Raw genomic sequence first — 14,319 nt, 5'->3', positions numbered from 1 at the left:
AGCATCTGGAAAAACAGAGCATAAATCTTTGCCCATCTTGATTCTGGCAAAAGGCACACATAGCTGACGTATAAAAACAGAGGGATCAGGTAAGTCTTGATCAGGTCCACCCTTTCCCGGAGAGTCAACTTCCACCTCTTCCATCGCTCTACCTGAATCCCAGTTTTGAGTGGCATAATCGCCTGGACCAAATGTAATTCCTAAGATTTTAATCTCTTGGCTTGCCCGGGGGAGACCGTCCGGAAGGTCAAACTCCTGACCCTCCTCCCCCATCCAGAAAACCTCACTCTTGTCCTGGTTGACCAGGGAACCCGACGCCACCGAGTATTCCAGTATGACCGATACCACTGCATCTGCCTCTGATGGTTCCGACAAGATGACAGTGACATCGTCAGCATAGGCCACTACCTCCAGTGAACATTCCGGGCTTAGCTGGACTCCCCTCACAATGCCACCCTCCAGCCTTCTAATGAAGGGATCGATGGCAAACACGTACAGGAGGGGGCTTAGAGGGCAGCCCTGCCGAACACCCGAATTCACTGAAAAGGCTGGACCTACCCAACCGTTAACAAGAGGGATGCTCTCGGCTTGCCTATAGATCACACGCAGCCAATCCACCACCCTCTCTGGGAGGCCATACCTTACCAATAGAGCCCACAGGTATTGGTGATTTACCCTGTCAAAAGCCTTTGCCTGATCCAACGCCAGCAAGTACTTTCCCCATTTCTCAGCCCTGCACCGCTCCAAGGCCTCCCGGACGCCAAGGACAGCACTAAAGGTGCTCCGGCCCTTCACAGTGCAGTGCTGAGAAGGTGAAAGTAAGGTCTCAGAAACTTCCATGATCCTATTGAAGAGTACCTTTGCCAGAATCTTCCTATCCGTATTGAGGAGGGCGATGGGGCGCCAGTTCTCAATATGGGACGGGTCCTTCCCCTTGGAAAGCAGAATAAGGGCAGACTGTCTCATGGAGGGAGGGAGTAAACCGTCACCCAGGCTCTCATTAAATACCTCCACAAGACGAGGGGCCAAGAGGTCAGAAAAACATTTGAAAAACTCGGAGGTTAAACCATCCGGACCCGGGGCTTTCTTTATAGACAAAGGGGGAAATTTACCAATATGAAAAACCTAGTTTTTCGTATTGGTATTTTCCCTACGACTGCATACGACTGTTTAAGTCGTATGCAAAGTCGTGTTCCGGAGGATCAGTTACAAAGCAGTCATATACGACTGCTTTGTAACCCTCCGATGGTGTAATGATTCGTATTAGCGGCCGTATATACGGCTGCTAATACGAATTATTTCTAGCAGTCTGCACGGATCAGTCAGATCCGTGCAGGCTGCATGGTGTAAAAAAAATAGAAAAAAAAATAAATTAAAAAAAAAAAACGGCGTGGGGTCCCCCCCACAGCCGAAACCAGCACCAGGCTGACAGAGCCTGGAGCCGGTAATTAAAAATCAGGGAACCCGACAAATAGGGGTTCCCCGATTTTTAACAACCAGCCCCAGGCTCCTGCTCTGGGGCTGGTTCCCAAAATACGGGGGACAAAATGACTAGGGGTCCCCCGTATTTCAAGAACCAGCCCCAGGCAAAACCAGCCAGCGGGTAATGCCACAGCCGGGGGGAGACTTTTTATGCAAGTCCCCCCGGCCAAAGCATTAACCCTACCGACCAGTCAGCCTGGCCAGGGGCCCTGGGGGAGTGGGGACCCCCCCAATAAAGGGGTCCCCCCCCTCCAGGACTTACCTGACCAGGCTGAAGCCTGGTGCTGTCCTCGATGCCCCTGGGCGGTGGGCATCGAGCTGATGGTTTTGTGTAAAAAATAGAATAAAAACCATTGTTTTTTACTGTGGCACTACAAGTGCCAGCAAGCCTCCCCAGCAAGCTGGGACTTGGATAACCACAAGTCCCAGCCTGCTGGGCATTAAAGGGCCCGCTGGGTCTTGTAGTGCCACCGTAAAAAAAATAGTTAAATAAAACACACTGACACCCGTTTTAAATAAAAGTTTAATACACACATTACATACATACTGATACTTACCTTTCTTGATCCCGTAGGTAGCCCTGGTCCTGATGTCCTGTGTCGTCCTCCAGGTCCATGTCGGCTGTCTGCGTCGTCCTCCAGGTCCATGTCGACGGTCCGTGTCGTCCTCCAGGTCCATGGCGGTGTCCGGGTCCGAAGAAATCCATGTTGGAGCTGTGGAAGGAAATCCTACTCACCTGTTCCTGCGCTGAAGAAGTCTTGTCTTGATCCGACGTAGTCCAGGTAATCTTCCTGCTGTCGCCGGTCCCCGCTGTCTGCGCTGTCTCTGCATCGCGCTGAGGAGAGATGCTGAAGTTTCATATTCGGCGCCTCTCCTCAGACTGAATTCTATTGGCCGCCTAGCAGGCCAATCAGGAGCCAACTTTCTCGGCTCCTGATTGGCCTGCTAGGCGGCCAATAGAATTCAGTCTGAGGAGAGGCGCCGAATATGAAACTTCAGCATCTCTCCTCAGCGCGATGCACGGACAGCGCAGACAGCGGGGACCGGCGACAGCAGGAAGATTACCTGGACTACGTCGGATCAAGACAAGACTTCTTCAGCGCAGGAACAGGTGAGTAGGATTTCCTTCCACAGCTCCAACATGGATTTCTTCGGACCCGGACACCGCCATGGACCTGGAGGACGACACGGACCGTCGACATGGACCTGGAGGACGACGCAGACAGCCGACATGGACCTGGAGGACGACACAGGACATCAGGACCAGGGCTTCCTACGGGATCAAGAAAGGTAAGTATCAGTATGTATGTAATGTGTGTATTAAACTTTTATTTAAAACGGGTGTCAGTGTGTTTTATTTAACTATTTTTTTTACGGTGGCACTACAAGACCCAGCGGGCCCTTTAATGCCCAGCAGGCTGGGACTTGTGGTTATCCAAGTCCCAGCTTGCTGGGGAGGCTTGCTGGCACTTGTAGTGCCACAGTAAAAAACAATGGTTTTTATTCTATTTTTTACACAAAACCATCAGCTCGATGCCCACCGCCCAGGGGCATCGAGGACAGCACCAGGCTTCAGCCTGGTCAGGTAAGTCCTGGAGGGGGGGGGGCCCTTTATTGGGGGGGTCCCCACTCCCCCAGGGCCCCTGGCCAGGCTGACTGGTCGGTAGGGTTAATGCTTTGGCCGGGGGGACTTGCATAAAAAGTCTCCCCCCGGCTGTGGCATTACCCTGCTGGCTGGTTTTGCCTGGGGCTGGTTCTTGAAATACGGGGGACCCCTAGTCATTTTGTCCCCCGTATTTTGGGAACCAGCCCCAGAGCAGGAGCCTGGGGCTGGTTGTTAAAAATCGGGGAACCCCTATTTGTCGGGTTCCCTGATTTTTAATTACCGGCTCCAGGCTCTGTCAGCCTGGTGCTGGTTTCGGCTGTGGGGGGGACCCCACGCCGTTTTTTTTTTTAATTTATTTTTTTTTCTATTTTTTTACACCGAAGCCTGCACGGATCTGACTGATCCGTGCAGGCAAAAACGCAAATACGACATGAAAATGGTGTTCTATTTTCCTGTCGTATTTGCGTGGGTGTTTTACACCACTAAGCAGCCGTATTATCCATACGGCTGCTTAGTAAATCAGAAACCACCATTCTTTTGAATGGTGATTTCTGTCGTATTCTATCGATGGTGTAGACATTCGTATTTGTAACTACAAATACGAATGTTCCATCTTTAGGACTACGAATTGTTGTATTTTTGGGATTGTAAATCCCGAAAATACAAATTCGTAAAAAAAAGGTGTATTTCTCCCTACGAATACACCTTTTTTCTACGAATCCATTTTGGTAAATGTCCCCCAAAGAGTCTATGGCCAACTTGACCTCGTCCACCGTTATCTCATTCCCAAGAGGTTCCAGAGAACTGCCATGGCTCCCGAGACCAGGAGTCTCCCTCAGAAACTGTTCCATCCTTTCTCTGATAGGCAGTCTCTCAGACAGAAGGTCAGAGTAGAAGGACCGCACAACTCCCAGAATGCCCTCCCGATCTTCGCGGAGAACACCCTGGCTATCATGCAACCCTCTCACCTCTTTAGAGTCAACCGAACTCCTACAGTTCTGGTAAGGATCAGGCGAGTGGTACTTCCCATAATCCCTTTCCAGAACCAAAGAAGCGTAACGGTCGTACTGGTATTCCTTCATCTGGGCCTTCACCCGGGAGATTTCCCCACCATCTCCCTGCTCGGAGATCAAGAAATCTAGTTTCTTTCTCAAGGCCTGGTAGATATTGTTTCTTATTGAATTTTCTTTGGCTACGAGGCTGCGAAAAAGACTGCGAGTCCTTTTTTTACATACCTCCCACCACTCGGACCTACTCCATCCCGCCTCCAAAAGTGACTCCTGTGATTGAAAGAAGTCCCTGAAGGACTGTCTAATCTCTTCCTTCTCAAGGAGTTTGGAGTTCAAGCGCCAAAGGCCCCGTCCTTTCTGGGGGGACTCTGAGGCGTTCAAGGTTGCACACAGACAAACGTGATCGGAGAACTCTACTGGCTTCAGTTCAGGCACCGAAGTTTTCGAGCTCTCCTTAACAAAAAATCTGTCTATTCTACTCCTACAACTACCTCTATGAAAGGTGAAACCCGTGAGGTCTGGGGAGTGTCGAACATGCACATCCACCATACCCGACTGCCTAATCATACTAGCTAGAAAGAGGGAGTCATAGCCCAGGGTGGCCCTTGACCCTCCCCTGTCTTTGGGCCTAATGATGGTGTTAAAATCACCGCCAAAGACCACCTGCCGGGCTACAAAGAGATACGGCTTTATCGCACTGAAAAGACACTTCCTATCCCATTTTGTCTGGGGACCGTAGATGTTAATCAGCCTTAGGTCGTGTCCCTTCAGATTGACATCCAAAATCATACACCTGCCCACTTGCACCTCGATGACCCGCTGGATGGTGACCTTGGTGGTAAAAAGTACCCCCAGCCCACCGTACGGCTCGGCAGCCAGAGACCAGAAGGACGGCCCACGTCTCCACTCCGCTTTCGCTTTGTGGATATCCGCGAGCCGCCCCAATCTGGTCTCTTGCAAAAAAACAAAATCTACATTTAAAGAACTAAAAAAATCATAAGCCAGCTGCCGAGCACGCACGGATAAGATAGATGCCACATTATGCGTGGCAAATCTTATGGGCTGGGGGGCCATCCTTCAGGGTCACCGAGAATGGGAACCAGATCACTTTTTCTTTGCCTGCCTATCAGCTAAATCCACCACCGAACCCCAACGCTTCACACTCACACCAGGGGAGACCTCCTCCTCCCCACTAATTTCTATATACTCGTCTGAAGAGGACCCCGTTTCCGAGGCCTCACCCCCAGACATCTGGGCCGGTGAAACCTCCAGGATCTTCTCCTTAGATCCTCCCCCACTATACGGAGGAACAGGTTCAGGATCCGAAAGAGATGGGGAGTCAGGGGACACGCTCAGGTTTGGGTCAGGGCCAGTGACCCCTATGGCAGACCCATTTTGCGCACCGACATCCGGCTGGGTCTCTGCCACAGTGTTGTCTACCGAGCCTGATCCATCCCCCAGCACGTCGCCAGCTACATCCACCAGCTGTGGGGCCAACTCCTCCAAAGTCACCCCCGACCCGCCAGCGCCCACAAAACTATCTTTTAAGAAGTGGCCCAGGGTAATGGGATCTTTTTCCATCCTACCCCCCTTCCCCTTCTCCTTGGCATAGGGCATGCCCTCTTTTCTCCTTCTCTTTCTTTGCCTTTTCGGCCTGAAGACCAACTCGCCATCGTCTTTTCTAACAATATCCCCCTCTTCCTCCTCCTCGCTCGAGAGACAGAAAAACCTGTTTGTGATCTGTACCACCTCACCACCCCCTACACTTGCTTTCCCTTTCCCTTTCCCTCTCCCTTTCCCTTTTCCCACAAAAACAAAGGGCTCCACCCTCACCTCCTCCTCTCTCACTACAGGTTCCATCCTCACCTCCTCCCTTACCGACTCTACTATCCTACTCCCAGTAGAAATTATGGGCCCTTCTGCTGCCTTTGGGTCTGCCGGCCCTCCACTAGTCCCCCTGGGCTTCTCTACCCGGGCAGCAATACTCCTCTCCACCTCCTCTACCACCCTTTCCATTTCCCTGTCCAGGTTGGTGTTATGGAACGCTTCTGGACAGGCTCCAAAGGTGTGTCCTGCTGCCCCGCAAAGGTTGCATACAATCCTGTCGCACTCTCTAGCGACATGCCCCAACTCATTACATTTGGAGCATTTTTGCTCGGGGCAGTCTCGGCTGAAATGCCTGAAATCACCGCAACGATGACATAGCTTTGGCTGCCCCGGGTAAAAACACTGTATGCGATCGCGCCCTATAAAGGCTGCTGAGGGAACTTGGCCCCCCTCGCCAATATTTACATAGGCTACCCAAGCCCCTCCCCATACTCCCCTAGGACCCGGAGCCTTTGCTAAGGGAGACAAAATCCTGGCCACGTATCTCTCTAACCAATATGTGAGATCGTCTGGACTTAAAGACTCATTTCTCACCAATATGGTAATCTTTACTTTGTCCTGGCGTGTGATGGCCAGGGCCCTAAAGTTGTTCCAAGGCTCTGTGTTTTTAACTGTAGACCATTTGGCCCAGAACATCCTAAGGCCCCCATAGGCCATGAAACTGACATCATACTCTGGGGTGCCCGCCGGATGGATGCAGGCATATATGTCATCCGCCGAGTACCCCAGAGTAAAGAGATCGTCCAAGAAAGACCGGCTGTCTGGGGCCGCTCCGTCGCCCACAAACTTTAACTGAACCGCATTTCTGCGCTTTGGGGGCTGCCCACCTAACAACCTTATCGGCTGATCTATTATCCTTCGACCCGCAACTGCCCCTGCATACGATATTGTTCCTGGGCCTGTACGGGACACAGGGGGCGGCGCCACAGGAGCAGACAGGGCCGCAGGGGGTACCTGGACCACAGGGACCACAACCGGGGCACGACCCACTGCAGGCGCCCCAGGAACTGCCACCCGGTTTGCCGGACCCCCGATGATGTCACCAAAAATAGACTCCACTCTTTCTGATGCTACTGCTGAGACCACATTATTCTCTACAGTTTCTTTTTGGCTCTGCGACACCTCCTCCTCTATTGCTCTGATCGCCTCATATAATGGATTAGACCCCTCACCCTGCTCTACTTCCATATCATTTATTTTGTTCGGGGAAAGCCCCACACTAACCCCCGATTCACATTCAACCAATCCCAGAGCTGCAATTTTGTTATTTAGTTTATCTAACTCATTAAACTTCTCCGTTATTGCGAACTCCACCTCCTCTATCTTTTTAGTAATCATTGGCCTTTCTCTGCTAAAGGCTCTATTTCTTTTAGCCTTCTGCGCTGCCAGTAACTTTTTCAGTTTGACAATTTCAACTTCTACAGGTTTTATGGCCGCCTCAAACGCAGCTTGTTGCTGTTTTTTAGCAGCCCAGTCATTATTTGCGTCTATGACCATTCCTTCAGCCTCCCCCATCATGTCACAGACAGGCTCCTTAACAGGGGACCCAGCAGTCTCTCCCCCCTGGCTGCCGTCAGGCAGACTCACCACAGTCACCTGCTGCCCGCAATCGCCTCCCGACTGCTCCATATCCTCCGTTCCCACAGAGACCACTGTAGACGCTTGCACTCCGCTTGTGACGTCACCCGCCGATCGGTCATGGACGCCGCCATCTTTGTTTGCCGGGACCGCGCTTGCTGTCAGGACGGGCGCCTCTCCATCTCCCTCTGTCTCAGCTTTGGGGCTGCCGTCCTTCAGCTGCTGAGCCGCTTGCACTGCAGGATCATCGCCGCCCACTTCTCCGTCCACTCGGCAGCTCCTGCTGACGTCACCCGTCGGGACCCGCGAGCTGACCGCATCCACGGACGGGGACGGCAGCGCTTCACTGCTGGATGTGTTCTTCGGCTCCGGGCCTGCAGGCTTCACCCCAGCACCTGTCACCCGCACACCAGCCTCCACCTTTGCAGGTACAGGCACCGGACCACCCGCACCTCCGTCCGCCATTTTGGACTCGGGAGCCAGTTTCTCCTTTACCTGCACAGGGACAGCAGGCTTTACTGTGACTTCTAACAAGTTGCTTTTCCCCTCTTTAGTTTTACTGTTAGGATCAGCGGCCACAGCAGCCCTCAATGTGGCTGCAGATGACATGCCTTCCTTTCCTTTTGCAGGCTTCACTGCAGCAGCAGCAGACTGGCCTTTGCCAGAGCCCTCAGGACCAGGTAAGTTTGTCTTTACCACTCTGGCAGCACCATCTTCCGGGGTACTGGCCATAACAGGCCTCACCAAGATACTTCTCCTTGCTGATCCGCTGGCAGGGACAGACACCGCCGCAGTATTCTGTGCCTCACGGTTTTTCCGTACCACCGGGATACTTTCACTGGTAGAACCAGTACCAGGCTTCTGGGTCTCACTTGTTACCGGGGTTAAGACAACTACCGGCTGCAACTTGGACGGGGTAATAAGCTGCCTCCCGCTAGGCAACACCATGCCTATGTCCTGGCCGGTTTCCTCAGTCTCCCCGTTGTCTGAGACTCCAGACCCCTCTCCTGAATCAATCTGGGGTACCCGGATTGGGTTCACCCCACATGGCACCTCCACCTCCTTTGCCCTTCCCTGGCTGCCTGTCCCGGATGACGCTGGGACTGGACCTGGGCTAGGCCCGACAGCCAGGGGACTCTCCTGAGTTTCAGCCCCAGGAGGCTCCATCTTTCCTGGGAAGGACTCCCAGGAAAGGCCGGTGTTTGCTTTCTTCTGGTACTCAGTAGGAGCTCTCACACAGTCAACCTGTTACCGCGGCTGCTGGCACCAGACTTGCCCTCCAATGGGTCCTCGTTAAAGGATTTAAAGTGTACTCATTCCAATTACAGGGCCTCGAAAGAGTCCTGTATTGTTATTTTTCGTCACTACCTCCCCGAGTCGGGAGTGGGTAATTTGCGCGCCTGCTGCCTTCCTTGGATGTGGTAGCCGTTTCTCAGGCTCCCTCTCCGGAATCGAACCCTGATTCCCCGTTACCCGTGGTCACCATGGTAGGCGCAGAAAGTACCATCGAAAGTTGATAGGGCAGACATCCGAATGCGTCGTCGCCGTCACGGGGACGTGCGATCGGCCCGAGGTTATCTAGAGTCGCCAGAGAGGCCGGGGGCGGCGGGAGGCCGGAGCCGACCCGCCGGGAACCCCCGGATTGGTCTTGGACTGATAAATGCACGCATCCCTGGGGGTCAGCGCTCGTCGGCATGTATTAGCTCTAGAATTACCACAGTTATCCAAGTAACAGGGTCGAGCGATCAAAGGAACCATAACTGATTTAATGAGCCATTCGCAGTTTCACTGTACCGGCCGTGTGTACTTACACGTGCATGGCTTAATCTTTGAGACAAGCATATGCTACTGGCAGGATCAACCAGGTAGCTCTCGGGTCCCCTCGCCCCCTCCCCAGGCCCCGAGGCGCTGAGGGGGGGAACGAGGTCGACGAAAGCGGACGGGGTCCGCCGGGCGCTCCCCGGAGGCAGGGGGGCCAGCCCGGGAGCGGGGACGGAGGCGAGGCGGCCGAGGCGGCGGGCCCGACGAAGGGGGGGGCCGCGGAGGCGGGCAGGCGGCCGGGGGGGGTCGGAGTGAGAGCGGGCAGCGGGGCCCGTCCCGGTACCCGGGACCCTTCTCTCCTCACCCGACAACCAGGGGCGGCTGGGAAACGCAAAGCGCGGGCCGTCCTGGGTGGGCGTCGTTCTGGAGCGGGGTGTCCCGGCGCCGGAACGCCGAGGCCTCGCTTCCCACGACCGCCGCACCCCGACTGGCGCCCCGCCGCGGTTCGTCTAGGCCCCGGGGGGGTGAGAGATGCAGAGGGTCCCTGTCCCAGGGACGCAGCGGACGCTGGCTCCTTCCGACTGGTCCCCCGACCCTGCCGTGTTCTCGGCGGCCGGCCCGAGCCGGACGCGCCGCTCGGACGCCTTCTCCGTCCGTCTCTCGGGCGACCTCTCCCTCCGGGGGAGGCCGCGGCGGACCCCGCACGCGCCACCGCCTCGCCCCGGGGGGCGGGCGGCGCGCTGGGCCCTCTCCTGGGGCTCGGGTCGCGGGTCGACGCTCGTGCGGGTCCTGGGAAATCGTGTGCCCCGCCGGGGTTCCGGGGGAGAGCGAGCCTCGCGGCGCGAGGGGACGCTCACCCGGCCCCGCCGGCGGTATCGGACGCCTGGGAGGCTGACGGACGGAGCAGACCGCACCGTGCGAGGAGCGAGCCCGCCCCTGGCCCCTTTCCGGGAGCTTCGGGGCGGGCGACGGGGGACCGGACCCTCTCGCGGAGGAGGGGTGCCGGGCGCGCCGTGGGCTGAGGGAGCGTCGCTGTCGCCTGAGCCGACCGGGACCCGAGGTTCCGGCCGAGCGAAGGACCCTCCCGGCCGGGGCGCGGGGTGCCACATCGATCGGGGCGGCGGGGAAGCGAGAGAAAGGCCCATCTCAAACTTCCGTCTTTCCACCGCCTGCTGGCAGAATCCGTCTGCCTCCTATATATCTCCAGGAGGGGTGCTCCGGCGGGTAGCGGCACGCGAGTGGCGCGCGACACTTCAGCGGTACTCGGAGCGACTCTCTCCCGCCCTCCTGGAACCGACCCCCGGCCTCGGAGGGGCAGGTTCGTTCTCATAGAAATGACTTCCACAAACTGCAATATATCGCGGGGTTTTCCGACTTCGGCCGCCGGGGGGCGCTGCGCCGGGCCGGGGGCGGGTTCGGGCCCGTCCTCCTGGAGCCCAGGCCGGGCTGGGCGCTCTCGGGGAGCCCCCGCCGAGCTCCGGGCGTCCCCCGGGGTGAGACGGGCTTCTCGCGGCCCGGGAACAGGCTCCGGGAGAATCCCCCCGTCTTCGTCGGATCCTCATGCCTCCCTATAGATCCGCAGAAAGGGTGCTCCGGCACGTAGCGGCACGCATTAGACCGCGCGACACACACCCCGGATTTCTCCACTCTTCCCCGACCTCCTGGAACTGTGTGCCGGCCGCGGGCCACCCTGTCCGTCCTCATAGAAAGGACTTCCAGGCCGGGGTTTCTCGCTCCCACGCGGTCCCCTGGGGCCCCCGGAGCCCCGGCAGGACCGTGGGAGGTGGCGGGGGGCCGGGCGCAGCCGCACGCGCCGCGGCGCCCCCGGCAGGCCGCCAGAGGTACTGCAGCCAGGGGGTGAAAATGGAAAAAACCCACCTATCCGCACCACTCTTCCCGGGGAAGGTAGCCCGGGCCCGGGGGAGGTCGCCCCGTGGTCCGGGGGACTGCGCCCCCCGCTGGTCGGTCGGGGAATTGCATCCAAACAGGCAAAAAAGACTGAAAACGATCCGGAATGCTTCTCCCACTCGAGCCCGGGATTCATGCCCAGGGCTATGGAAGTGTCCCTGGGCACGTTCGAGCGTCCACCCCCCGGGAAAAAAAAACTTCCAGATTTCCACCCCACGATGCCCGGGGAAGGTAGCCGGGGCCCGGGGGAGTTCAACCCCGGGTCCGGGGACCGGCGCCCCCCGCTGGTCGACCGGGGAATTGCATCTGAAAGGTGAAAAAGGCACTTTGAAAATATTTTGACACTTCTCACCCACTCTTCCCCCGGGATTCATGCCCAGGGCTGTGGAAGTGTCCCCGGGCACGTTCGAGCGTCCACCCCCCGGGAAAAAAAAACTTCCAGATTTCCACCCCACGATGCCCGGGGAAGGTAGCCGGGGCCCGGGGGAGTTCAACCCCGGGTCCGGGGACCGGCGCCCCCCGCTGGTCGACCGGGGAATTGCATCTGAAAGGTGAAAAAGGCACTTTGAAAATATTTTGACACTTCTCACCCACTCTTCCCCGGGATTCATGCCCAGGGCTGTGGAAGTGCCCCTGGGCACGTTCGAGCGTCCACCCCCCGGGAAAAAAAAACTTCCAGATTTCCACCCCACGATGCCCGGGGAAGGTAGCCGGGGCCCGGGGGAGTTCAACCCCGGGTCCGGGGACCGGCGCCCCCCGCTGGTGGCCCGGGGAATTGCGTCCAAAAGGTGAAAAAAATACTTTGAAAATACTTTGAAATTCCTCACCCACTCGAGCCCAGGATTCATGCCCAGGGCTGTGGAAGTGTCCCTGGGCACGTTCGAAGGTCTTCCCCCCTGAAAAAAAAAAGTTCCATATTTCCACCCCACGCTACCCAGGGAAGGTAGCCCGGGCCTGGGGGAGGTCACCCCCGGGTCCGGGGCACTGCGCCCCCCGCAGGACAACCGGGGAAATGCATCCAAAAGGTGAAAAAAAACACTTTGAAAATACTTTGATTCCTCACCCACTCTTTCCCGGGATTCATGCCCAGGGCTGTGGAAGTGTCCCTGGGTAAGTTCGAGCGTCTTCCCCCCTGAAAAAAAAAGTTCCATATTTCCACCCCACGCTACCCAGGGAAGGTAGCCCGGGCCCGGGGGAGGCCACCCCCGGGTCCGGGGAACTGCGCCCCCCACTGGTCGCCTGGGGAATTGCGTCCAAAAGGTGAAAAAAATACTTTGAAAATAGTTTGAAATCGTTCACCCACTCTTCCCCGGGATTCATGCCCAGGGCTGTGGAAGTGTCCCTGGGCACTTCCGAGCGTCTTCCCCCCTGAAAAAAAAAGTTCCATATTTCCACCCCACGCTACCCAGGGAAGGTAGCCCGGGCCTGGGGGAGGTCACCCCCGGGTCCGGGGGACTGCGCCCCGTGCTGGACACCCGGAGAAATACATCCAAAAGGTGAAAAAAACACTGAAAACAGTTTGAAATGGTTCACCCACTCTTCCCCGGGATTCATGCCCAGGGCTGTGGAAGTGTCCCTGGGCACGTCCGAGCGTCTTCCCCCCGGAAAAAAAAAAGTTCCATATTTCCACCCCACGATGCCCGGGGAAGGTAGTCCGGGCCCGGGGGAGTCCATCCCCGGGTCCGGGGAACTGCGCCCCCCGCTGGTCGCCCGGGGAATTGCGTCCAAAAGGTGCAAAAAATACTTTGACAATACTTTGAAATTCCTCACCCACTCGAGCCCGGGATTCATGCCCAGGGCTGTGGAAGTGTCCCTGGGCACGTCCGAGCGTCTTCCCCCCCGGGAAAAACAAGTTCCAGATTTTCACCCCACGCTGCCCGGGGGAGGTAGCCCGGGCCTGGGGGAGGTCACCCCCGGGTCCGGGGGACTGCGCCCCGTGCTGGACACCCGGAGAAATGCATCCAAAAGGTGAAAAAAACACTGAAAACAGTTTGAAATGGTTCACCCACTCTTCCCCGGGATTCATGCCCAGGGCTGTGGAAGTGTCCCTGGGCACTTCCGAGCGTCTTCCCCCCTGAAAAAAAAAGTTCCATATTTCCACCCCACGCTACCCAGGGAAGGTAGCCCGGGCCCGGGGTAGCCCACCCCCGGGTCCGGGGAACTGCGCCCCCCACTGGTCGCCTGGGGAATTGCGTCCAAAAGGTGAAAAAAATACTTTGAAAATACTTTGAAATCGTTCACCCACTCTTCCCCGGGATTCATGCCCAGGGCTGTGGAAGTGTCCCTGGGCACGTCCGAGCGTCTTCCCCCCCGGGAAAAACAAGTTCCAGATTTTCACCCCACGCTGCCCGGGGGAGGTAGCCCGGGCCTGGGGGAGGTCACCCCCGGGTCCGGGGGACTGCGCCCCGTGCTGGACACCCGGAGAAATGCATCCAAAAGGTGAAAAAAACACTGAAAACAGTTTGAAATGGTTCACCCACTCTTCCCCGGGATTCATGCCCAGGGCTGTGGAAGTGTCCCTGGGCACTTCCGAGCGTCTTCCCCCCTGAAAAAAAAAGTTCCATATTTCCACCCCACGCTACCCAGGGAAGGTAGCCCGGGCCCGGGGGAGCCCACCCCCGGGTCCGGGGAACTGCGCCCCCCACTGGTCGCCTGGGGAATTGCGTCCAAAAGGTGAAAAAAATACTTTGAAAATACTTTGAAATCGTTCACCCACTCTTCCCCGGGATTCATGCCCAGGGCTGTGGAAGTGTCCCTGGGCACTTCCGAGCGTCTACCCCCCGGGAAAAAAAACTACCATATTTCCACCCCACGATGCCCGGGGAAGGTAGCCGGGGCCCGGGGGAGGTCACCCCCGGGTCCGGGGCACTGCGCCCCCCGCAGGACAACCGGGGAATTGCGTCCAAAAGGTGAAAAAAAAGCACTTTGAAAATAATTTGATTCCTCACCCACTCTTCCCCGGGATTCATGCCCAGGGCTGTGGAAGTGTCCCCGGGCAAGCTGAAGCTTCTTCCCCCCTGAAAAAAAAAGTTCCATATTTCCACCCCACGATGCCCGGGGAAGGTAGCCGGGGCCCGGGGGAGGTCA

This window comes from Crinia signifera, chromosome 12, assembly GCF_055691185.1.
Source record: "Crinia signifera chromosome 12, ASM5569118v1, whole genome shotgun sequence".
In the NCBI taxonomy this organism is placed as follows: domain Eukaryota; kingdom Metazoa; phylum Chordata; class Amphibia; order Anura; family Myobatrachidae; genus Crinia; species Crinia signifera.
This window is presented reverse-complemented; position numbering follows the sequence as displayed.